Source organism: Canis lupus, chromosome 18 (genome assembly GCF_011100685.1).
Source record: "Canis lupus familiaris isolate Mischka breed German Shepherd chromosome 18, alternate assembly UU_Cfam_GSD_1.0, whole genome shotgun sequence".
In the NCBI taxonomy this organism is placed as follows: domain Eukaryota; kingdom Metazoa; phylum Chordata; class Mammalia; order Carnivora; family Canidae; genus Canis; species Canis lupus.
The window spans coordinates 8,891,984-8,916,210 of NC_049239.1; the positions used below are offsets into that span (position 1 = coordinate 8,891,984).

Sequence of the window (24,227 nt, forward strand, 5' to 3'; positions counted from 1 at the left end):
TGAAAATTTATGTAAAATACCTGGTAGAGTAACTGAAGTAATACTCATTCAATGACAGTATTCCTTCTCCTGTCTGTTACTCCCTGTAGGAGGTCCTGTAGTAATTTGCTAAATATTACCATTTTGGTCTGACAGCATTATTACAACTTTACATACCTAACTGCTTCAGTTACTTAAACAAAGATGATATATAATTGCTGAATTATAAAACCATTAGCCCAAGAGATTAAAAACCATCACAAGAAACTCAAACTTCTCATCTCTCAAGACCACTGAGCCAAAAGTGGAGTGAGTGATTTCCCTTCTGTATCTTTTAAGAAGCACAGAAATAGAAGTTTGGAAGAGTCAGACTTCAGACTTCTGGCGAAATGAAACTAGTAGGCTACTTTTTTTTTTTTTCTTTTTAGAAAGAAGAGAGGTTGGGGATTCATGCTCTGACAGCTCATTCAATGACTCTCCAGAAAGTGGTGGGAAAGAATTTGAAAATCTAAACTTCAAAGGAAAAGTAATATGAACATATCTCTGTGCAATAAATAAGTAGCCCTGCTTTACATGCCAACTCTGACAGCTATTATTAGACCCCACTGGTTAATTAGACAAACATATTTGGCTAATTTCCCTTCAAATTCACCATCAATGTCAACACTTTTGGATAATCCTAAAAGGCTGGGAATTTACAAGTCATAAACATTTAACAAAATAGCTAAGCTTCTTAAAATACTTTTCCCATCTGTGTTAAGCCACAGAAAATCTAACCGGAACAGCATTATATCCCCCAGCCTACATGAGTTTTTATTAGAGATAGTAAGTCACTTAGAGCTCCATGCTTTAAGTGTAAGGGGAGAAACACAACACAACAAAACAAAAACCCATGTTTTGGTTCTGTTAATAACCTAAGATTAGTGGGGAAAACACATTAGTAGTTTATAGTTAAACGGTCAGTTTTCACTGGGCCAAAATATACATACTAAACCCTTAACATCTTTTTGTTCAATGATCCCATTGGGATCCCATGTCAACAAGGCTCTGTGCAGTCCTGCTCTAATTATCTCTCCCCCTTCCCCTGGGCTGAAGCCAGTTTTGCCTTCTCTGTTTTCCTTAAATTCACCAGCTCTTTCCCTCCCTGGGGACTTCACATGGGCCTGGAAGTCTCCTTGCCTATCTGTTCCTTCCTCCATCAGTTCTCTGTTTAGATGTCTCCATCCCAAAGAGGCCTCCTCTGATCCTTTCCCACTAGGTTACTCCTCCCTGGGAACCCTAGGTCACTGTACCAAGATTTGGTTCTTTTATTGCATGGCCCATAATCCGTAATTATACATTATTAATTTGTTCTCTTGTTCAATGAATGTACCCTGCTGCTCAGTCTACTTTATTTGCCAATGTTCACTCAAACCCTAGCGTGGTGTCTGGTACATGACAGGTACTCAGTAGGTATCTATTTAATGAATCAATCCACAAAAAACACAAAGAATAAATGGATGAAAGAATAGATTGATGAGTCCCTGCTCTACAACTGTTTTCAATTTAAATCAGTACAAATTACCAAATGTCATAGTCTTGTCAAATTCTGTCATGGAGACTATCTCTATAAAGATCTAACAAGTTATGGTTTAGATTTCTGGTCAGTTTGAGAGTCTTCCATTTACTTATGGATTTTTTTTTAATTAGGAGAATTGAAATGTCCAGTGTATAAACAAATATTCCACATTATACAATAAGAAAAATAATTGGTGATTAGAAGTTGCATGGTATTTGGACAATAGATTTATTTGTTAAAGCCTCTCTTTGGCATATATGCATGCAGCATGCTTTTACAGTTCGGAAGAAGTCACATACCATTATGTCTACTAGATCTTTCCAAGTGTTCTACTCTCTCTTTTCCCAAACCTCATCCTCATGGCCATACTTGGGGTTCCTGCAGAACCATCCCTCCACCCCTCCCCCAATAACCAAATACCTACTGTTTTACTCTCATTCCAACCCACTTCAACCCTACACATTCACACTCTTCACCCTAGCTCTTCTCTTTTTGACACAACTTCTAATACCAAAGTTCCTCAGAAGTCTTGCTTATTTTTGAGCAAGTTTATTTTTTATCTATAAATGTCTTTTCATGGCCTCCCTTCAAATCATCACGTGTACTGTGAAACCTGTCCTTTCTCCTTGTGACCTAGCAACCCCTTCAGCACTCTTGCTGATATTTTCATTTCCCTTAATGCACTAAAAGTCTGTGCCTTGCTCCCCAGTGCTACTTTTTAATCACTATCAACTGTTTCCCTTTTTAACATTCAAAGTCGATAAGATCTATTTTTATCAGCTTTTCACCATCTTATATCACCCTTCACAACTCACCATTACCTTCTTCAACCATTTCTACGCCTGATTCATCATTTTCCTTTCTGCCTTTCTCTTGTGTCATCATTAGTGACTTTAATATTACAACTGACATTCTGACTCATTGCTATTCACCATCCTTTACTTTCTTGGACCTTTGACTCTAGCATTCATCAGCCCTTAATAAGTATAGTCATATCCTGGAACTTGACCCAACACCTCCAAAGTCTGAAATATCAGCATGAGCTGATTATAGATCACATGACCTTTGGCTCCATATTTTTTTAATTCAATTTTTTAACTTAAGTTTTTGTTTTCACTAGCTTTCTGCTTCCTCATTTTCTAATGACCCCTGCCAGTATTGCCTCTTGTCCAGTTGGGGCTTCCAGGTTAGTTCTCTTTAATAGTGACTGACACATTAGGAACCATATTTCTTGACTTCCTCTCTCACACACATTGTTTTCCCCAACCTCTTACTGCTTATGTCTCCATGAAAGGTTGTTCTAAATGGGTGCATAGGAGGCTATGTCCTGGTCCTCCCAAAGTACACAGGCCCCATGGAGCTCAGCTTTCTGGGAAGATAGGAAGATGTCCTTTACTCACTGTTCCAAATCATCCTTTGTCACTAGTGCTCAAAGTGACAGGACTTTAGGTCCAAAGTAATACTAATCCTCCCATAAGATAACTCCCATTTTTTTTTTCCCCTGTACAAAGTCCTCTGCTATATACACTTCTCCAGGAGACCCCTCCCACCACACACAAGCAAAGGACAAACACACATGCAAACTAAACTAACAATCCCATACCAACAACAACATATACAACAGTTCTCCATCCCATAATTCCTCATAAAACATCCTCCACTCCTCCCCCAGAAATTCCAGTTTGTTCTGTAGACAATGACATTGCATTGGTTTTTCTGGAGGAACCAGTAATACACATGCATGCATGCATGCACACACGCACACCCCAAAAAGAATACTATGCTCTAATATTAATTCTGAATATCTATTTAGTCCTCTCATTACACTGAATGCAAGCCATTGAGTACAAACTAGTTGCTTTCTCTAGCATTAATGAGTTTATTCTAAGAGCATAAGAATTTCCTGAGTAAATACAGATTCTTGGCTCCCAATCACAGCAATTCTGACTTGGCAGGTCTGAAGTGGGGCCTTGACTCTGTGTTTTAACAAGCACCCTAGGTGCTTCTGATTCATAATTTTTAGAATACTGCTTACCATACACCACCTGCTGCTTGGAGCTTAGCTTTAATGAGGTATCGGTCAATCACAACCAAAATACTATGGGCCTGCTCTGTTGATACATCTGCTTCCTCTGCCAACTACTCACCAGATCTGTGATAGGAAAGACTTCTAGAATACCAAATTCTTTACATTCCTTGGAAAACTGTATTGGACTAACCAACTCCAGGAACTCAGTGCTGACCTGAGATGATGTACCTGCCAAGGGCCCCTTTCTTTGCCTTATGTAGCACAAAAGGCAGAGTGTGTCTAGAGGCTAAGGCTGAACTTACTATAAAATTTCCACTGCACTTCATTGTGAAATAGTGATTATATTATTTGTTTCTGATGTTTATGTTTCTATTCACAATTCAATTATTACTGTATTTATTAGAGCATATTTAAAATAATGGTAATAATGAGCAATCTCTTTTCTTATTGAAATTATTCATCCTTAAAAGTAGTTTACTTCTAGTATTCAAATTGTACTTACCAGAGTATGATGCAGGAATCATCAGTATTGAAAATGTCATGAGATTCTCGTTTATTATACAGATCCCTGAGTCCCCTTAAGTGGTATTAAATAGACTCTATAAATCTACAAATCTGCATTTTAACATAACCTCTGGTGGCTCCAATGCCCACATACAGTTCCCATGTGTCAGCACCAGTCCCAGGGAGCTAATCAGTAACCTGGAGAACTTTTACAAACTACTCAAACTCATCCCTGGCTTAAAAACCAAAATCTGATGGTAATAGAGAAGAGATAGAGGCTAACTAAAGAAGCTCATATAATCAATTAAAAAAAAAAAAATGTGGACTCTAAAGGCAGAAGTTGAAGTTAACCAAATTTTCAAATCCTGGCACATCATCATTATTAACATGTGCAAGGCTCCTTTTTGTTTGGTTTGATTTACTTTTCCCCTACAAGCTAGTAGCCCTACTGCCACTTCATATCCTTTGGTATTTATAGTTATTGCAAAATAGGTAGTGTTGTTTGTGTATTTATGGACTTGCAATTTGCATGAGTATATCAGATGATAGATTTAATGTTTTAACTTATTTCATTCAATAATGTTTTTAACAGGGGCACAGGTTGTTGCACGTTCAAGAGTAATTCATTTGTTAAGTCATTGTTTCTAACTACTGTGTAATATTCCATAGCATGCATCCACACATCCAAGAAATTTCATTTATCCGTTTATCTATTCCCCTAGGGAGTGGCATCTAGGTTGCCTCCAGTATGCCACCATGATAAAAAAATATGAGTAAGTATTTTTCTGAACAATATGATGAGATGAGAGATTGCTGAGTTAGGAAAATTTTTCAGACTAGTTTCACCTAGAACTGCCAGATTGCCCCCTACACTGGCTACACTGAGCTTGCATATTTAGTAGCAAGTGAGGCTGAGTACTTTCTCATGGACCTGTTAGTCACCCACAACTCCCCTCTTATGAATCATCTATCTATATGTATATGGACCATTATTCTATTAGGCTGTATAATTTTCTTTTGATTTTTTTAAAACCACTTTATTGAGGTATGATCAATGTGTAAAAAGCTATACATATTTAATGTATACAATACATTAATGTATTTAATGTATACAAGCTACACATATTTAATGTGTTTGGAAAAAAATATGTATCATGATAAACCATTACTATACTCCATACCATAAACATATCACCTCCAGAAAGTTTTCTCCCACCTTCTTTTATCTTTTGTTTTGATGATAAGAACACTTAAAGGATTTACCCTCTTAGCAAATGTTTAGGTATACAATATAGTATTATTATTCCTCAAATAAGTGGTATCACCTAGTACTTGTCTTTCTGTACATGGCTTATTCACTTATTCACTTAGCATACTGCCCTCCACGTTCATCCCTATTGTTTCAAATGACAGAATTTTCTTTATCTTTTTTAAGATTTTATTTATTTATTCATGAGAGACACATTGAGAGAAGCAGAGACACAGGCAGAGGGAGAAGCAGGCTTCTCGCAGGGAGCCCAACGCAGGACTCGATCCTGGGACTCTGGGACCACGCCCTGCACAGAAGGTAGACGCTCAACTGCTGAGCCGCCTAGGTGTCCCAAGATTTTCTTCTTCTTTTAAGGCTGAGTATTATTCCATTGTATATACATATATGCCACATTTTTAAAAATAATTTTTTTTTGTCAAGTAAACTTGTTAGTTGTAGATGTTGCTTTGCCCATAATTATTAAACAGAAATTCAAGATATGTCAAATACATCCTTTTTTCCCCTTATTTTTTATGCATTTGGGTTCATTTAGGTATTTAAAAAGTCCTTTTTTTACACCAAGATACAAAACCATTAGCTTACATTTTTCTATATCTATTTTTATACGTATTTGATCTTCCCAACCTTTTTTCTATAAATGTAAGGATCTAATCATATTTTTCATAAAGTGAGCCAGTTACTCCAACACTAGTTAGTAAATAATTCATCCCTTCTCTACTGAGGTTCGTGCTATCTACTTTGCATAATGAGTTTACACATGTACCAGATTTGTTTCATTGAGGTGTGTGTTCTTGCACCAGCATTTTATTCTTTACTAACGTGGCTTTATACTTTGTCTTAAACCCTGTAGTGCAAGTCATCTTCCTATAGACATTTCACAATGAATTTGTAGAGTTCTGAAAAACATCCTACCATGATTTTTTACTAGAATTGATGCGAATTTATAGATGAATCAGTATTAATGAACATACTGTATCTCTTCACTTATTCAGATACTCTTCTATTTAATGTATTTTTAAGTTTATTTACTTGCTTTACAGATGCATTATGGTATATTTTTTTCTATTCTATTTCTTATGATGCTATACTGGAATAGGGGAAAACAATATTTCTAAGTTAATCTTGTAAATTTGGTTATTTTGCTCTTTGTTATTTCTAAAGGTTGCCTGTTGCTTTAGAGGGATTTTTCTTAGTAAATAATCATATAATGTGTAAAAACAGGTTTGCATCATCCTTTCAGATATTTCCTCTTGTTCCTTTTTCTTATTATATTGAGAATTTCTTGAATGACAGCGATGATAGTGGGCATCATTGGCCTCTCATCATAATATGGGTTTATCTAAATTCTCTTATTAAGCAGAATATTTGATCCAAGTTTTTGATAAAAGGCTTCATTAACTTTAAATATGGCTTTATTTTGTCTCTGAATTTATTTTTATAATTTTTTAAAAAATTTTTAAGATTTATTTATTTGAGAGAGAGAGAGAGAGAACAAGCAGGAGGGGCAGAGGGAGAAGGAGAGAGAAAATCTCAAGAAGACTCCATGCTGAGTACGGAGCCCAATGTGGGGCTCCATCACACCACTCTAAGATCAGAACCTGAGCCCAAACTAAGAGTTGCACTCAGACGCTGAACCAACTGCACCACTCAGGTGCCCTATAAATATGTATAATTTAATCAATTTTTCCCCTAAATTTTTAAGATAATCATGTGTTCTTTCATGGTCCAATAGTGTGGCAAATTATGTTGATTGATTTTTGATGACAAGGCATACTTGTCTTCTTGGGACAAATCTGAATGTGACATATTGCAATATTACATACAATTTTAAATATATATTTATAATTATATAAATTTAAACAAAATACATGATATACTTAGAATATATGTTTAATAAGCTAACATTTTTGTAGGATTTTGCATGTATTTTAGTAAGTGGATTGGACTCTAGATTTCATTTCCTTACAATAACTTTATCTACTGTTGGTATCAAAGTAATGCAAGCCATGTATTTTCTTTAAAGAACCAATTGTATAAGCTAAAGATGATCTAATCCTTAGAATTTTGAAAGAATTTACATAATATAGCATCTCAGCCTCTACATTAGGAAAAAAATTTATTTAATGGTTTTTCTGTTTTATCTTGTGTCATACTGGCAATCTTATGATTGAGAAAAATATATTTTAACAAGATTTTAATACGTATTGTCATAATTGTTCACAGAATTCTTTTATTTTAAAACTATTGTGTATGTATTTTTTAACTCCACATTTTACTTTTTTTCTTAGTGCCAGTTTTTTCTCACTTATTTATCTTTGGAAAAAACTTTAGTTTCTTTAATCTTCACTATGGCTTTTTTTCTCTATGTCATTAATTTGTCATTATCTTTAATAGTTTTTCTTATCTCTGAGTTTATTCTGAAACTCTCATATTGAATTGAAAGCTTTGCTCATTTAATTTCTGTATTTTTTCCTTTTTGATAAATGTATTTAATGCTTTCAATTTTTCTCTATGTGTTTCTTTAGCTGTGTTTATGAAATTTTAACATGCTTTTTCATTCAGTTGTAAGGATTTTGTTTTTTTTTATGGTTTCATCAACAGAAATGTTATCAAATAATGTGATTTTAGTTTTTAAGCTATTATTTGATTATTGACACCTAATTTTATTGCCTTGAGGTTAGAAAACAGATGCCCATTCTTTAATTAGACACACAATTGTATATGTGGGGGGAGGGTTACAAGTCTTCAAAAATAATATGGAACCCCTTTTTACTGGATGTAAATTTCCCTATATATCTCTCAGTTAAAAACACATTATATTGTTGCCCTATTCCATAACTTTGCTTACTTTTTTGTACTTTTGATTTCCGGTTTTGATGTTCCTAAATTTCACTTTAATAGATCTTGACCTTAGTGATTTCTCCCCTTAGCAATATTCTTTCACACTTGAACTCATTGTAGCCTGAGGCATTTCATTTGTCTTAAACTGCAGTAAAACTTCTATGATTAGCTTGACAATTACTGCCTTCCTGCCACTTATTTTTATTTCTCATTTCAAGATTTCTATGTGGTTTCTACCCTTATGCCTTTTGAATTTTTTAAAAAGATGTCCATCTCTTTCTCCTTCCTGTTGCCTCCTATAGTAATTTATTCATCTGATTTTACAGAAACTTATTCATTCTGTGACTGTTTCTATTCTATTCAGTATCTTTTTATTGAGTTTTTAATCTACTATGCTATTTTATACTTAATTTTTACTATTCGTTCTTGGCAACTTGTTTCTTTTTATCAATACCTTTTCTTACCTCTTTGATAAACTTAATTGTGCTGATTTTAAAAAGTTATTTTGTCTAGGCAGTTCTACTTTGTGGGGAATATAGGTTGTTCAGTTTTTTGTCTCTCTCTTAAAAGAGTTACATTCCTCAAAGGTTTTGTTATTATTCCCTAGGATCTCGGATTCCTTACCCAGGAATATACGTCCATAGGGAGGGACTGAAATCCAGACCCTGGGGGGATCCCTGGGTGGCTCAGCAGTTTAGCACCTGCCTTTGGCCCAAAGCCCGATCCTGGAGTCCTGGGATCAAGTCCTGCGTTGGGTTCCTGGTGTGGAGTCTGCTTGTCTCTGCCTCTCTCTCTCTCTCTCTCTCTATCATAAATCAATCAATCAATCAATCAATCAATCTTAAAAAAAAAAAAAATCCAGACCCTAACATGCCCCTTCTGATATATTTAAAGCCTTTGTCATGACAGCCTGGGTTCCATTGTTCTTTTGTTAACCAAATCCTCAACAAATGGCCCTGCTCACAGAAAATCTCCCAGTATGCCCAGCTGGGTACTGCTTCTTCCTTAAAGCTAAGTTACATCCTTATAATCACTTAGACCTTAAAGTCTAAAGGAGGATGGGGGAGGCTGGGCTACTTGTTCTAATCCTCACTAACCACAGACACTGTGGAGAACAATCCCAGAACCACTGTTGACAAGTATGGCCTGTTTTCTCTCACAATGGGATGGGAGAGGACAATGGTTCACCCAGTAATGTGTGTAGGAGAGGGATCTACAAAACCACATACATGCATGCCATGAAAAGATCTTACCGTGCCCCTGACCGCTAGAATACCTTCCCTCTGGGTTGCTGCATCACCCTTTGCTCAATCCTACCCTCTTTCTCAGAGGTTTCTCAGGATGTAGCAACATAACTCTTGTTTCCATGGTATCAGTATATATGCAGTATTTACAGGGTTGAGATGAGAAGGAAATCAGAGGATTATGTTTGTTTGCCATCTTGACAAAGACTAAAATCTATTCCCAGGTTTCTCTGATAGGTGAATTATCTGTCCACAATTTGGATATATTTGGACAAATATTTGGTTATCAGTTTATAAAAGTTAGTGTTGCTCTTATTAAAAAAATAAGATCAAAATGCTTTTATAATGACCTGAAATCAATGTTTTTTTTTAGGAATGTATATATAAGTTTTCAAGGCATCTATATAGTAAGTTTATGCAGATTGTATTATATTGATAGGGTCTCATTTAAACATCTGTAATACTGGGTATATTTTACTTGATAATGGTGGATAGTTTTTTCATTGTATTATTTATTTCTTCATGTTTCATTTAAGGTTTTCTCATCTACTTTTATAAGTGAATTCTCTATTTTCTCAAAAAAAAAAAAAACCCTTAAGTTTTATTTAAATTCTAGTTAACATACAGCATAATATCAGTTTCAAGTGTATAATATAGTGATTCAACACTTCCATACGATACCCGGGGCTCACCACAAGCATCCTTCTTAATTCCTATAACCTATTTAATCCATCCTCCCACCCATCTCCCCTCTTTTATTTCAGTTTGTTCTCTATAGCTGAGTCTGTTTTTTGGCTTGCTGCTCTTTTCTTCCCCTTTGCTTATTTCTTTTGTTTCTTAAATTCCACGAATGCGTGAAATCATATGGTATTTGTCTTCTCTGACTTATTTCACTTAGCATAATACTAACTCCATCCACATGGTTGCAAATAGCAAAATTTCATTGTTTTTATTGCTGAGTAATATTCCTTTGTGTGTGTGTGTGTGTATATATATCTCTCTCACATCATCTTTATCCATTCATCAATTGATGGACACTTGAGCTGTTTTCCTATTTTGGATATTGTAGTTTGAGGAAACTCCATACCTTTTCCAGCATGGCTGCACCAGTTTGTATTCCCACCAACAGTGCAGGAGGGTTCTTTTTTCTCCACGTCCTCATCAACACTTGTTATTTCCTGTGTTCTTGATCATAGTCATTCTAACAGGTGTGAGGTGATATTATATTGACTTGTATCCCTGATGATTAGTGATGTTGAGCTTATTTTCATGTGTCTGTTGGCCATCTGTGTGTCTTCTCTGGAAAAATGTCTATTCATATCTTCTGCCCATTTTTAAACTGGATTATTAGGTTTTTGGGTGTTGAGCTTTAGAAGTTCTTTATAAATTTTGGATGCTAACCCTTTATCAGATAGGTCATTTACAAATATCTTCTTCCATTCCATAGGTTGCCTTTTTTTTTTTTAATTTTTTTTTTTTGCCTTTTAAGTTTTTGTTGGTTGTTTCCTTTGTCATGCAGAAGCTTTTTATTTTGAAGTCCAAACAATTTATTTTTGTTTTTGTTTCCATTGCCTTAGGAGACATATCTAGTAAGAAGCTGCCAGGGTTGATTTCAAAGAGGTTACTCTTTCTTTTTTCCTCTAGGATTTTATGGTTTCTTTTCTCACATTGAGGTCTCTAATCCATTTGAACTTATTTTTGTGTAAGGTGTGAGAAAGTGGTCCAGTTTCATTGCTTTGCATGTTGCTATCCAGTTGTCCCAACACCATTTGTTGAAGAGTTTTCCCACTGCATATTCTTCTCTCCCTTGTTGAAGATTAACTGACCATACAGTTGTGGGTTCAGTTATGGGTTTTCTATTCTTTTCTATCAATCTATGTGTCTATTTTGTGTCAATACTATATTGTTTTGATCACTATGCCTCTGTAATATAACTTGAAAACTATAAAATATTGATGAAATAAATTGAAGAAGAGGATACAAAGAAGCAGAAAGACATTCCATATTCATGGATTAAAGGCAAAAATATTGTTAAAATGCCTACACTACTCAAAGCAATCTACACATTTAATATAGTCCCTATCAACATACCAACAGTATTTTTCAAAGAGCTAGAACAAATAATTCCCAAGTATGTATGGAACCACAAAAGACCCTACATAACCAGAGCAACCTTGAAAAAGAAAAGCAAAGCTGTAGGAATCACAATTTGGAACTTTAAGTTATATTTTCAAATTATTCTTATGGAGTGTCATTTTATTCAAGAAATTGTCACATTTTCATATAAGAAACAGCTTCCTATACTATTCCTTGAACGCTGAAGGGATATTAAATTTCCAATATTCAATTAGTTTTGACCTTGAAAAATAGACATTTCATATGCCTTCATCATGACTATTAGGGAGAATATACCTTAAAGAATTTCTAATCAAGTTTCTACTTCACTAGAAGTAAACACTGACATACTGGTATTACTATTTTGATTAAGTAGAAAAGCATTTTTAATTTCTCTCCCTAACCTACCACACACATTTGGAATGATATACAGATGTATACTTTAAGAACAATTCTAGAAAATTTTTAAAAAATAAAACTATCCTTTTACTTACTAAACTTCTGGCCTATGATGTTCTAGACAAACACAGCAAAATTAGTTTCATCTACTGCTTGTCTTATTCATTCTGGCCTTTCTTTCAAGGCAAAGTACATGGGAAAAACAAAACAAAACAGTGCACCAAGAACTCATGGGAGAGTCTTTCAGGTTCATTTTCTGGGTGAATGCTTCTCTATCCGACCACCAGAACAGAGAAGCTTCCAGGAAGGTAGAGAATTGAAAAATACGGAAAAAGAATGAGTCACAAGAGGGTCTTACCATTTTACTAAGAGGGAGAGTGCATAAAGAACTTGAAAAATCACTGCAACTTATTTGACATATGCAGTTATCACAGAGTATTTTACTTCTCAAATTAAGCATACACTATAATTATTTTGTGAGGCTATGAAATTCTCCTAGAAATAAAGAATATTAAAATCCACAGGTCATGTTAATGTAAAAGATTTGTCTTACAAATTAAACCATATGATAAAAATTTGGGGATTTTAATAAAGTAGTCCCCTTGGATTGAGTCCAATATTGATCCTCTACATAAAACATGTTTTAAAAGTGAAAGAACACTAAGTTTCCAGGGCAAAAATACTGAAAAACTAACTGCAACCCTGCAGCAACCAGTTAACAATTTACTTTTGGTATATAGAAAACAATCTTAATCTTAATCTAGGTAAGCTAGTGGAGAGAACTAAGTATTCACCTGCTGTACCTTCACAAAATACATTTCAGAATGTACTCGCTGATTTGGGCTCATCAAACACAAGTTTGTGTTTCAGAAACCCTCTTCTCTGTTGCCTTTGCTCTTGCCTTCCTGTGGTCATGATGGTTTCCCCAGCTCTCCTCTGAGAATCCAAATCTACTGCTTCTTTCATGACCTGTTTCAAAGCTCATCTTTTAAAGAAGGATTTTCTAAATATTCTGTAAATATACTTCTTATGCCATTGACCATGTTCAAGTAGGAGAGTTGACAGTAGTCCCAGGAGAGTGAGCCACACCCTCTGAAGTCCACCAGACTCTTTCTCATCCCTTAATTTTTTTTTCAGACTCTTCCTGTGTGTTATACATTACCCTCTCCTTGATATCCTCTTTTTAAAATACAAGTCTCTTGGGGAAGAGCTAACATTAGACACTTAATACTTTAGTATGAATAAGATTATTAGACTACGTCCATTTGGCTCAGAGCTCTTACCAGAGTTCTAAGCACCTAGAAGAGAGAACAGTGGTGTAAAAAAAGAGAAACAAATTCTATAGTGATAACAGCTCACCATTTTTTCCTTTGGCTTTCCTAATTTAGCAGATAACTATATTTTGGTTTAGTGTCAAAAGTAAGATTATGGGGATATAGCAAAACTCCCTAGGTTCAAAATCAGGCTCTACCACTTACTATATTCGTAACCTTGGGCAAAGTACTTCATTTTCCTATCCCTTGGTTTCCTCATTTGCAGAATGAAAACAATGTACCTACCCATGTGCATTACTGGAGGTAGTGCATATAAATTCTTAGAACAGTGGGTGGTATAAAATAGGCAATATTTTCTTCTTTTGCTTTTCTCTGCCTTGTCTCATGCATTATGTGCAGCTCCAAGACCCAGAATTCTGATGGTTTAATGGATTCACAGTTGAAATCCTCATTTGTCTCTCTATATATATCATAATAACCCATACCTTTACCAAGAAGTAGGATAGCTGTTGCCTAGGATGCCTGTCCAGCCTCTTCATGAACATGCTTTCCTAAGGACAAAGATCTCTGTTAAGTCACAGCCTGGTTGTTATTAGCTTTAAACAGTAGGAAACTTGAAAACATAGAGTGCTTCATTTACCTCTACATCTCAGTGCCTCACGCAGCATCTGGAAAATGACAGCCATGGGAAATACTAGCTGGATTGAAAATATATTATTGTGATAATAATAGTAACACTTGGGGTTTACCCTATCTTAGCATTATAATGCCATCTCTCTGATAAACTGAAAGCACTCTATAAACCTTGTCAACTATATGGTATCATACTTGTTTCACATGGTTCTGAATTGGGAAATTATTCCCATTTAGAACAAAAAAGACATTTACTAAATGCCACTAGATGCCAGGCAGTGTGCCCAACATTTGGAAATTATAAAAAAGAAAGAAAGAAAAGAAAAGAAAAGAAAAGAAAAGAAAAGAAAAGAAAAGAAAAGAAAAGAAAAGAAAAGAAAAGAAAAGAAAAGAAAAGAAAAGAGAAAAGAAAAGAAAAACAGTTTCAATTGTCCTACTTTCCTCTCTTTAGTGGGAGGTTCCACTCCTTATGTACATTTCCCCTCTTTCCTCTCATGGCCCACTCTCAATTATCCATTTCATTTCCAAATATATGAGAATGATTCCATAATCACCTTATGCAGGTTTTATTCACACTTGTTGGCAAAATTTACCAAGACTTTTTTTAGGGTTGTTTATTCTACTTTTTTATATTACTTTTGAATTGCAATAGCTTAATAACGTTTGCAATATACTTTACAATAATACTTCCTTTTAATCAGTGAAAAAGATAAAAAAAAATACTATCTTATCTTTAAATTGTTTGATGTTATATATTCTCTGAATAACAGGGCTATCCATGCTGTGCCCACTTTCTTATACCAAGCATATGTGCAAAAGTTGTATATATATATTTATTTGATTGTTTAATAGTTATATAAATATGCATTTATTCTAAGCTTTTCCTGGTATCTTCCTTAGGGATACATGGCACTCTTTAGCTTACCTTTGTGGTTCAGTACACTTTTCTTTTGAAATCTGTGTTGATAAAATTTTTTTCCCAGAAGCCACATGCTCCAAGTAATCTGTTTTCTTCTCACTGGAATGGCATTGATTTCCCAAGGTTCTCCTCATTTTCTAGTCACCAGCCACTGAAGGAAAGCATAGTGGATCCAAAAGAGTATGGACTCTGAGTTTCTGTTCTAACTCCCTGTATTAAGAATTACTGCTCATCACAGTTATTAATCTCAGAATCATTATTTCTTCAACTGAAAAACAGGGCTAATAAATACTCCATAAATTGAATTTTAAGAAGACTCAATGAGATGTCGGCTGCAGAATGCTTGAAAGAGTCTGATGAATGTTAACTCTTCTATCCCCATTTTGCTGACTGGATTAAAGGCCAGAGTAACCATAGTCCTCTGGATTCTTCGGGCTTTTCAGTTACAGTAGATTCTTCTGGGTACATCAAGAATATATCAACTGTTCAGATTTAGAAGAAAGGCACCGCCAACAGAAGACTAATTTCAATTCAAAAAGCATTATGCTAGAATCTAAGGGGGATTCAAAGATGAGAAAGATAAGGTTTCTGACACTAATAGCCTGAATACTTGAGTTATAATCTATATTAGGAAAGCATCAGTGTATCTTCTCTTTCCCTGTGCACTCTGTGGTTATCTCTCAGCAACATCATTTATTTTATTTCTCCTCTTATTTGTCAACAACCTTTTTAACATACTGTTTAACACATCAGTATGCTTTTAATGCACAATCCACTCGGTGCATTAGATCTCTTTCCTTCAAAACAGATCTCATCTTTCCTACAGCTGTTCTACATCCTAAGACTCCTCCCACCAAACTTCAGTGCTAGCCATGTATGGACCCTACTTCCATAAAACTGTGTTAATCAAATGGCAGATGCTGAGTGGTTCATGTCAAAACCCCAGAGAATAATTTAGACTCTGGTGTTCTACAGGTGCATAAGCTAAGTGCCAATACTGATAAAGGAGGGAAATGTTTCTAAGAGAAGATGGAATCAGTAGCACAGGGTTAGATACCACAAGTGGGGAGGGGTAGCTAAGAAAATAAAGGGTGCATCTTGGAGGCTGAGGAGAAGAGCAAACAGCAAGGTCACCAGCTACACAGATGAAGCAGGGATATCAGTGTCATTAGAAGTTGAGGTCTTGGAAGAAGTATGAAATCAGAAGGAAACTGGGAACACAGAAGTCAGAATTGGTCAGAGGAATTAAGGAAATCAAGATATTTAGACAAATCAGATACTTTCTGAGATAGCCACTTTAATATTGCCTTGTTCTGTCCAGTTTTTAAGGTTGTGCTCTTACTCCAGAGTGACTGAGTACTCACATGATTCCCTACAAGCTCACCTGAAGTTATGAATACTGCTCAGGAACTATCTATAGCACTTCTGGGAATTGCAGTTCAATATCCCATTCTACATCTTAGGTTGTAATTCACCTTCCTCCACAAATTTCCAATTTAAGACCTGCTTGATCAGTTTGCCACACATATTTCTCTCTCAAGTTGATGTGAGCTAATAATACGGTACAGTTGTTAAGCAAGTGAACATACTTGCATATCCTTTTAATATTAATATAAATTTATAGTCCAGATAATAGAACTCTTGGAACTTACAGTTTTTGAAAATCATCTACAGTACTCTGTGGGGGCACCTGGGTGGCTCAGTGGTTGAGCGTCTGCCTTCTGCTCAGGGTGTGATCCTGGGTCCCAGGATCGAGTCTCACGTTGCATGGAGCCTGCTTCTCCCTCTGCCTGTGTCTCTGCCTGTGTGTGTCTCATGAATAAATAAATAAATCTTTAAAAAAAAAAAAGTACTCTGTGAAATCTGGGGCTGTGCTTTTAAGAAATATTTGAAAAACTGGGGGATCCCTGGGTGGCGCAGCGGTTTGGCGCCTGCCTTTGGCCCAGGGCGCGATCCTGGAGACCCGGGATCGAGTCCCACCTCGGGCTCCCGGTGCATGGAGCCTGCTTCTCCCTCTGCCTGTGTCTCTGCCTCTCTCTCTCTCTCTCTCTGTGTGACTATCATAAATAAATAAAAAATTTATTAAAAAAAAAAGAAATATTTGAAAAACTGAAAAAGGACAACCAGTATAGTAAATGTCCTACAGATTTATTTTGTAATTGAGATGTTTGATGATGGATCTGGTTTTTACTGAGGAATACTAAAAGGTGAGATGCTAGATGATCTTGGTATTTGAAATATTCATATGTTAATTGAATAGATTTTTTTTTCTGTGTCAGAACTAGGGAAAATATAAAAATATTATAAGAAAGAAATCAGAAATCTATACATTGGCAATACAGGTGGCAAAACCATAAAACAAAGGCTGAGAACTTGAGGTAGCATGCGTTGTCGCCTTTTTTTTTTTTTAAGATTTTATTTATTTATTCATGAGAGGCAGAGACACAGGCAGAGGGAGAAGCAGGTTCCCTGCGGGGAGCCCGATGTGGGACTGATCCCAGGACCCCGGGATCATGCCCTGAAGGCAGACGCTCAACCGCTGAGCCCCCCAGGTCCCTGATGCATTTTCACTTTAGCCTTCAGTTCAACATCACTCCTTAGACTCTTCTTTAAGCCTTCAGTAGGGGCCAGGTGCTGAACTTTTTCCAAAATAAGACAGTCTGATTCCTAGTTACCTATTCTTACCACCTTTGATCCTAGCTATCACTTCAGTCCTTGCCCTGCTCTTCACATCTGAAGCAGTTTGGGGTATTTTCTTCCTTCCCAGCTCGGATTTTCTCTGTCCTTGACAATGATCCCTCAGGGTTCCCCCAAGTCTGACCCATCAACTCTGTCACCACCCCCAAACAATGGCATTCAGTGTTGAAGCACAGGAAACAAAACAAGGTCTTGGAAATCATATAAAAGAACCTGCACTAAGGAAGACATGTGACAGCTAAGAATCGTGTTTCCTTTCAAAGTTAGGAGACATACTGCCTTATTAAACAAATTAAAATCCTTGCCGATTCCAGAGAAATATCTTTCTTCAAGGAGAACAATCGACGAGAACATCTTTACATTTTTAGTCGTTTTAAGCTGAGTCAAACTACGTTTGTGTGTGTGTGTGTGTGTGTGTGTGTGTGTGTAATCACTGTGAATTAACAACCAGGGAGGCAAAACATAAAAAAAAGAAAAAAAGAAAAAAAAATTCGGGCAGTCTGGGTGGCTCAGTGATTTGGCGCAGCCTTTGGCGGAGGGCGTGACCCTGGGGTCCCGGGATCGAGTCCCGCATCTGCCTCCCTCTCTCTCATGAAAATCTTAAAAAAAAAAAAAAAAAAAAAAAATCAAGACTAGGGGTTTTTTTGACGGCACAATGATTCCGCAGAGACTGGACATGGTTGAGCAGGGGTTTGCACTCTCGTTCCACATTCCTTCTCAAGGAAAGCACAAACAGCGTCGTGTAAGTGGTATTTAAAGAAAAGAAGGGCCGCCAGGGTGGCTCCCCGGTTTAGCGCCGCCTTCAGCCCAGGGTGTGATCCTGGAGACCCGGGATCGAGTCCCACATCGGGCTCCCTGCATGGAGCCTGCTTCTCCCTCTGCTTGTGTGTCTGCGTCTCTCATGAATAAATAAATCTTTAAAAAATAAAATCTTTAAAGGAAAGGTGGCAGACGCCCCCGCATGGCGACGCTGTCACCCCCCACCGTCTGGGCTGCTTTCTGGAGCTGGGGTCACGGGCGGGCACTCGATGGCGTATTCAGGCGCTGCATTCAACCCCGGACAAGCGGGCTTGTTTCTGACCACGTGGGCTGCTGAGGACCACGTGGGCTGCTGACCCGAAACCAAGGTCTCAGCGTCGCCCCAGTTCGGGTCACAAACTTCCTCGGTCACCCTGAAACGTTCCCTTAACCTTGCCGGTCAGACGACGATCATTTGGGTTCAAGAAAAAAAGAACCGCAGCAACCGCGAGGAGCCAAGCAGGCAGAGCGGGGCGGAGAGAGGCCAACCTTTACCTGGCGGCTTCCAGGGCGCCCAAGGTGCCCCCGCCCAGCTCTAGAAGCTTCCACTCAGCCCGCACGGTCGGCGGCGGCGTCAGCGAGCACGGGGCCCTGCCGGGAGCGGAAGTCAAAGGGAAGCGCCGCCCCTACACTCCCGGCAGCCCCCGGGGCGGGCGGGAAACAGCCCGGGCCGCAGACGCGCGCGGTGCCTGCCGGAAGCCGGTGGCGCAGGGCCTGTCGGGAAGCGGAGGGGGGCGTGCCGGGCCCGGCCTTGGCCCAGTCGGCGGCACGGGGCCTGCCTTCGCCCGGACTGCGAGCCGAGCGGAGGCCCCGTGTCCGGGCTGCAGAGCCAGGCCTCCGCCCGCCGGGGACCGAGGCAGGAGCCACGTGTCGGCCGACGGCCCCGGGATGAGCCTCGCAGCTCTGGGCCTCGTGGGATCTGAGAGCGGAGTCGTGCGCGCAGAGATTGACGCCTCGGCCTCGCGCCGGCCGGTGCCTCAGTGGCGAAGGTGACCGCGCCTGTCGTCAGTGCCTGGGCCGCGTGCGGGGGCAGAGCCGCTTTCTGCACTTCCGGCCGCCACCGGAAGCGCTTACACAGCCCCGGCGTCGCACGTTGGGGCCTCAGCGCTCGGCTGACGTAAGGGCCTCGCGACCCACCGTGGGGCTGCCTGCGCCTCCGCGGTCCCGGTGCGGCCATCGAGCCTCTTCACAAGCGCGGGTAGGAAACCCCGAATAGCTTGAGCAGCGCTCGGCGCCTCGGGTCACAACCCACCAGTCTGTACAGCGAGGTAGGGATATCGGGGTGTGGGGACGAGGCGGGGACGACTGAAATTCCCGCGGCTCGGCGGGGCAGCTCGGCGGGGCTCGGGCCTGGGCCTGGAGACCCGGAGACCCGGAGAGCCGGGATCCAGCCCCACTTCCGGCTGCCCCGGAGGAGCCTGCGTCTCCCTCGGCCTGTGCCTCTGCCTCTGTGTGTCTCTCACGAATCAAAAAATAAAATATTAAAAAAGAAAAAAAGGGTACACTTGAAGTTTCAGGAGCAAGATAAGCAGAAATAAACAAGGTGAGTCTGAAATACTTTGCTTTTACCCTCCGAGAAAAATATAGCTGACCAAACCTTCCTCCCCTGCCGGGGACAGAAAATCCCCGTATTAACCTGTGACTCCTGCTAAATGTACTTGCTGATCCTGCACTGCCCTTTCTGATCGCACAGTCCGGTAACTTATTCTCTTTCTGTTAGACGCGTTGCATAAAGGTAAGCTGGAAATAATCAAATGTTACAAGCAAAATCGTGACAACGTACATTTACAGCCTCAAAGAAGTTCCACGTGGTTGCACCTGGGTGACTCAGTGATTGAGCGTCTGCCTTCAGCCCAGGGCATGATCCCGGGGTCCTGGGATCGAGTCCCACATCGGGCTCCCTGTGGGGAGCCTGCTGCTCCCTCTGCCTGTGTCTCTGCCGCTCTCTGTGTGTGTCTCTGTCTCATGAATAAATAGTATCTTTAAAAAAAAATTCCACGTGTAAGTGGACATTCATGTGTCAAACCCACGTTGCTCGAGGGCCACCTGCACTAGCCTTCCTAGTGTGTTAATGGAACGATTGACTCTGCTCACCGCGTTCATGTGACTTACAGCCTGTAGTATTTACTAAGGGTGGAGAGTTAGGAACCAATGATAGTGGGGATTTCTTGTCATACTCATTCTACTCTTTCTGCCTTTTGTGTAGCTTTTTTTGTTGTTGTTGTTGCTGTTCTTTTGCATATGTGTAGCCAAGAGGAACATAAATGTGCGTACATACAACTGAATGATTCATCTGCTAGAATTGCTAGAACGGCATTTTTTAATGAAATAATTGCTCGTGTGGTTAGCATTTGGCTTTAGTCAGGTGATGAGAAATCAGATAAACATTTCAGCAAAGCCTGTGTTTGAAGTCCTGCCTTCGGAGGAGAGGGAAAGCCTGTTCATACTGATGCATACTTCCAAATGCACGATGAGTGGTTATGTACCGGCATCCACCTGTTTATTCGCTGTTTCTGATTCCTTCTCGTCAAGTGGGCTCTAAATCAAGGTTTCCTCTTGCTGGCTTACCTGACCTTGCTGAACAACTTGTGAGCACGGGGGAAAACGTTGTGGTAAATTGAAAATGCACAAACTTGATCAATAATATTGAATACCACATGTGATTCTGTTAAGACACGTTTGGGACAAAATTTTTGGTTCCGTTCTGTTCTTCATTTTAAGTTTCCTCAGTGTCTTTATTTATTTGTTTATATCTCTTCCCCACAAAAGTCTTAACTGACCTAGAAAATGAGTAATAGGTAAGGGAAGGAGAAATTCTCAGAAAAAGTCCTGCGTTTTTCTCAGATTAAAAACACGACTATCTTCAGTAATTTAAAAAGTACACCCCACTGGCTGAGAAAAATAATTTAAATGATGGCCCCAAGCATGTTTAGACATTGGAACATGAGGCAAGTTTTAAGGAATTGCAAAATAGCTCTTAAATTTTTATTTTTACAAAGTTTGGTTGTTGTTGTTGTTTTTCCAATTAAATACTCCCTGTTCTGCACCCCGGTCCACCTTATTTTCAGAATGTTCTCTTGTAGTGATGGTTAGCAGTGCACTTACATATGGCCGAGGGGCTAACAAAATATTCCACTGGGGCTTTAGGAGCTTAATTTGTGGCATAAATCTCTGTTCTCAGGCCTCTGCTCTCAGACCCCACAGGGCTGTCAAGTGGTGCTGGAGGGCAGTAGGACTTAGTTATAAGTTTTAACTTTTACAGCATTTCACATGACTCTAAGACAATTGTTTTCCACTGGATTTCAGATGAAGCCATTAGTTCCTCAGGAGTCCCTGCATCTGGGTTTCCATTAATCTTAGTAACAGGCTCAGATCCTTTCACACTCACATGATCTGTCTGCATCTGTAACAGGGTAATGGTGGATGGAACAAATTACTATCTCATTGTTTTATGGTATCCTTACTCATTACAAAATCTTCATAAAGGATGGTACCTTGTGGGTGGGATTCGTAAAAAGGGCAAAACAGGAATGGCTTAAGAAGATTAAAACAGACACATTTGGTTTCATATTAAAATATGTTTTTCTAGAAAGACCTTCACACATGTGTGGGAGGGGGTGTGGGGCTAGCTCTGTGTTAAAAATAAGGATTATGGACATTAATCTACATAGAAATTCACTTTTATAGGTGTACAGCTCTATGCATTTTTAAATAAGGTATGTCTTACATAAAGCAAAATCCATCCTTTTTAGTGAATAGTACAAGTTTCTACAAATGTGAACAAGCACATAGCCACCACTGAAATCAAGATCTGTAACATTTTGGGGATCCCGGGGTGGCTCAGCAGTTTGGCGCCTGCTGTCGGCCCAGGGCCTGATCCTGGAGACCCGGGATTGAGTCCCACATCTAGTTCCCTGCGTGGAGCCTGCTTTTCCCTCTGCCTGTGTCTCTGCCTCTCTCTGTGTATGTCTCTCATGAATAAATAAATCTTAAAAAAATATGTAATATTTTTGTCACTCCAAAAAGCTTTCTTGTGCTCCTTTGTGGTCAGTTCTGTTCTCTCACCCTAGTGCATTAAAACCACCATCTTTTGTGTCTAAGATAATGCTTTGGAGATTTCTCCGTGTTTTTACATGTATCAGTAGTTTGGTCCTTATTATGTTTGAGTGTAATTCTATTTTGTGGATATATATGTGCATTCATTATTGTACAAGTGTATCAGTTCATTTATTTACTTGCTAATAGATGGACTTTGAGTTATCTCTAATTTTTAGTTATTATGAAGAAAGGTACTATGAACATGCACATACATGTCTATGTGTAGACAAATGTTTTCATTTACCTTATATAAAATACCTAGAAGTGGGATTGGTGGATTGTTTGTGTATTTAACATTATAGTAGACTTCCAGACTTTTTCAATGTAACTGAACCATCATTGTATTCCCACCAGCAAAGTATGAGCATTACAATTGCTCCAAATCTTTGTCAGTACTTGGATTTGGGGATTCTTGTCAGGTTTTTGTATTTTGATTTTTGTTTGTTTTTCTTTGCTATTCTATGTGTGTAGCGATACCACGATGTCATTTGAACTAGAATTTGCCTCATAACTAATGATAGTTTATATATGTGTACATGCATCCGTGTATAATGATGATACTTATCTATGTATATATTTAGGATGAGTGTTGCAATATATCTACTGTCTTCTACAACAAGGACATGTTTAATAATCCCACTTTGGGGAATTGAGTTTGAAATAGTGGGAAAGGGAACTTTTGGAATCAGGCAGATAATGGTTTGAATTCTGACTAGTATAGACGTTATGTTCCTGTTTCCTCATTTATTAGGTGGCAGTAATAATACCTGTCTCATACAGTTGTTGGGAGAATTACATAAAATAACATATGTAATGCAGCTAGCAAAATGCTGCAGTTCCTTTTCCCTCTGGAACACTGCTGTTCTTAACATGTGAACCTTCTGCGAAAATATCCTCTATAGAGATCTGACATCTGAAACTTCAGAAGTCGAAACTTCATCTCTATGTGGAAGGGGAGGTGTTGGTAGGGTAAGGGGAAATAAGTAGTGACCCCACAAAGAGTCATTTAGTCCTCTGGGATGTTTGGCATCATTCAACTCATACCGTTACCATTATCTTGCCTTTTAATTATATGGGGAAATAGCCTCTCCTCTCACTAGACCGTGTACTTCACAGGGATGGGGACTATGTGTTATTCATCTCTATATCTTCTTGAATGCTCTGTCTGGCTAGAGATCACCTGGTACCTTAGCAGTGTTACACCTATAGCCTGAAGTTTGGAAATACCCTTTCTCCTTTTATAAGGAAACAATAGTTTGTCATGGGATTGACAGCAGCCAGTGTTTGGACATTTAAATTTATGTTTTGTCAGAGGGTTACGGTTTAGTGTCAGGTTTACATTCTCTCTAGCTGGTGTTTATGTACTCAGCTTGGCAAGCTTAACTGGAGAGTTCCATTAGTCTGTGAGATAGTATTTATTTCTCTCTCTTGCTCAAGCCAAGAGCACCCATAGTCCTCCTGCCCCAAAACTCAAGTAGCCCAGGTATTGCAAGGAAACGAAAGCTGTCTTTTGAGACACTGGGAAGAAACTGACTCAAAGCCTAAGCCACATACAGCCAAAGCTGGGATTTTGCTGATTCATTTTGATTTACAGATCATTGCTATGCCTTATATGCTCTTCCTTTGTCAAACACAGCCTATTTTCTTTATTTCCACAGAGAAACAAAATAAACAACAACAAACTTAAATCCACCACATTAATATCCCAGCAACAAAAACCACTTAAAAGTAAATATTAGACATCCCTGTGCTCATAAAAAAAAAAAAAAAAAAATCCTTGGTTTCTCAAAGGCAGTCCAACATCCTGATATGTTGCCTAGATTTCTTTCTTTTAGCTCTCTAACTTAAGTAACCCGAATAAAACAACAA

At 38.5% G+C, this 24,227-nt stretch overlaps 2 long non-coding RNA genes across 5 annotated transcripts in view; one reads left to right on the forward strand and one right to left on the reverse strand.

Moving 5' to 3' along the window:
- The window catches only part of LOC111090869, a 70,255-nt gene extending 51,402 nt beyond the window's left edge, over positions 1–18,853 (reverse strand). For 2 of the 4 annotated variants that reach the window (XR_005373075.1, XR_005373078.1), the window contains exons 1-3: positions 14,772–16,549; positions 13,854–13,911; positions 13,699–13,764 (exon numbers count right to left, since the gene is read on the reverse strand). This is a non-coding gene — a long non-coding RNA (uncharacterized LOC111090869). Of the gene's footprint in view, positions 1–13,698; positions 13,765–13,853; positions 13,912–14,771; positions 16,551–18,755 lie in introns of those variants that run through there. The other 2 variants (XR_005373076.1, XR_005373077.1) reach the window with 2 other exon arrangements.
- Positions 18,854–19,366: 513 nt separating this feature from the next.
- LOC111090870 overlaps positions 19,367–24,227 on the forward strand; it is a 111,685-nt gene continuing 106,824 nt past the window's right edge. Inside the window, exon 1 of the long non-coding RNA XR_005373081.1 lies at positions 19,367–19,528. This is a non-coding gene — a long non-coding RNA (uncharacterized LOC111090870). The remainder of the gene's footprint in view (positions 19,529–24,227) is intronic.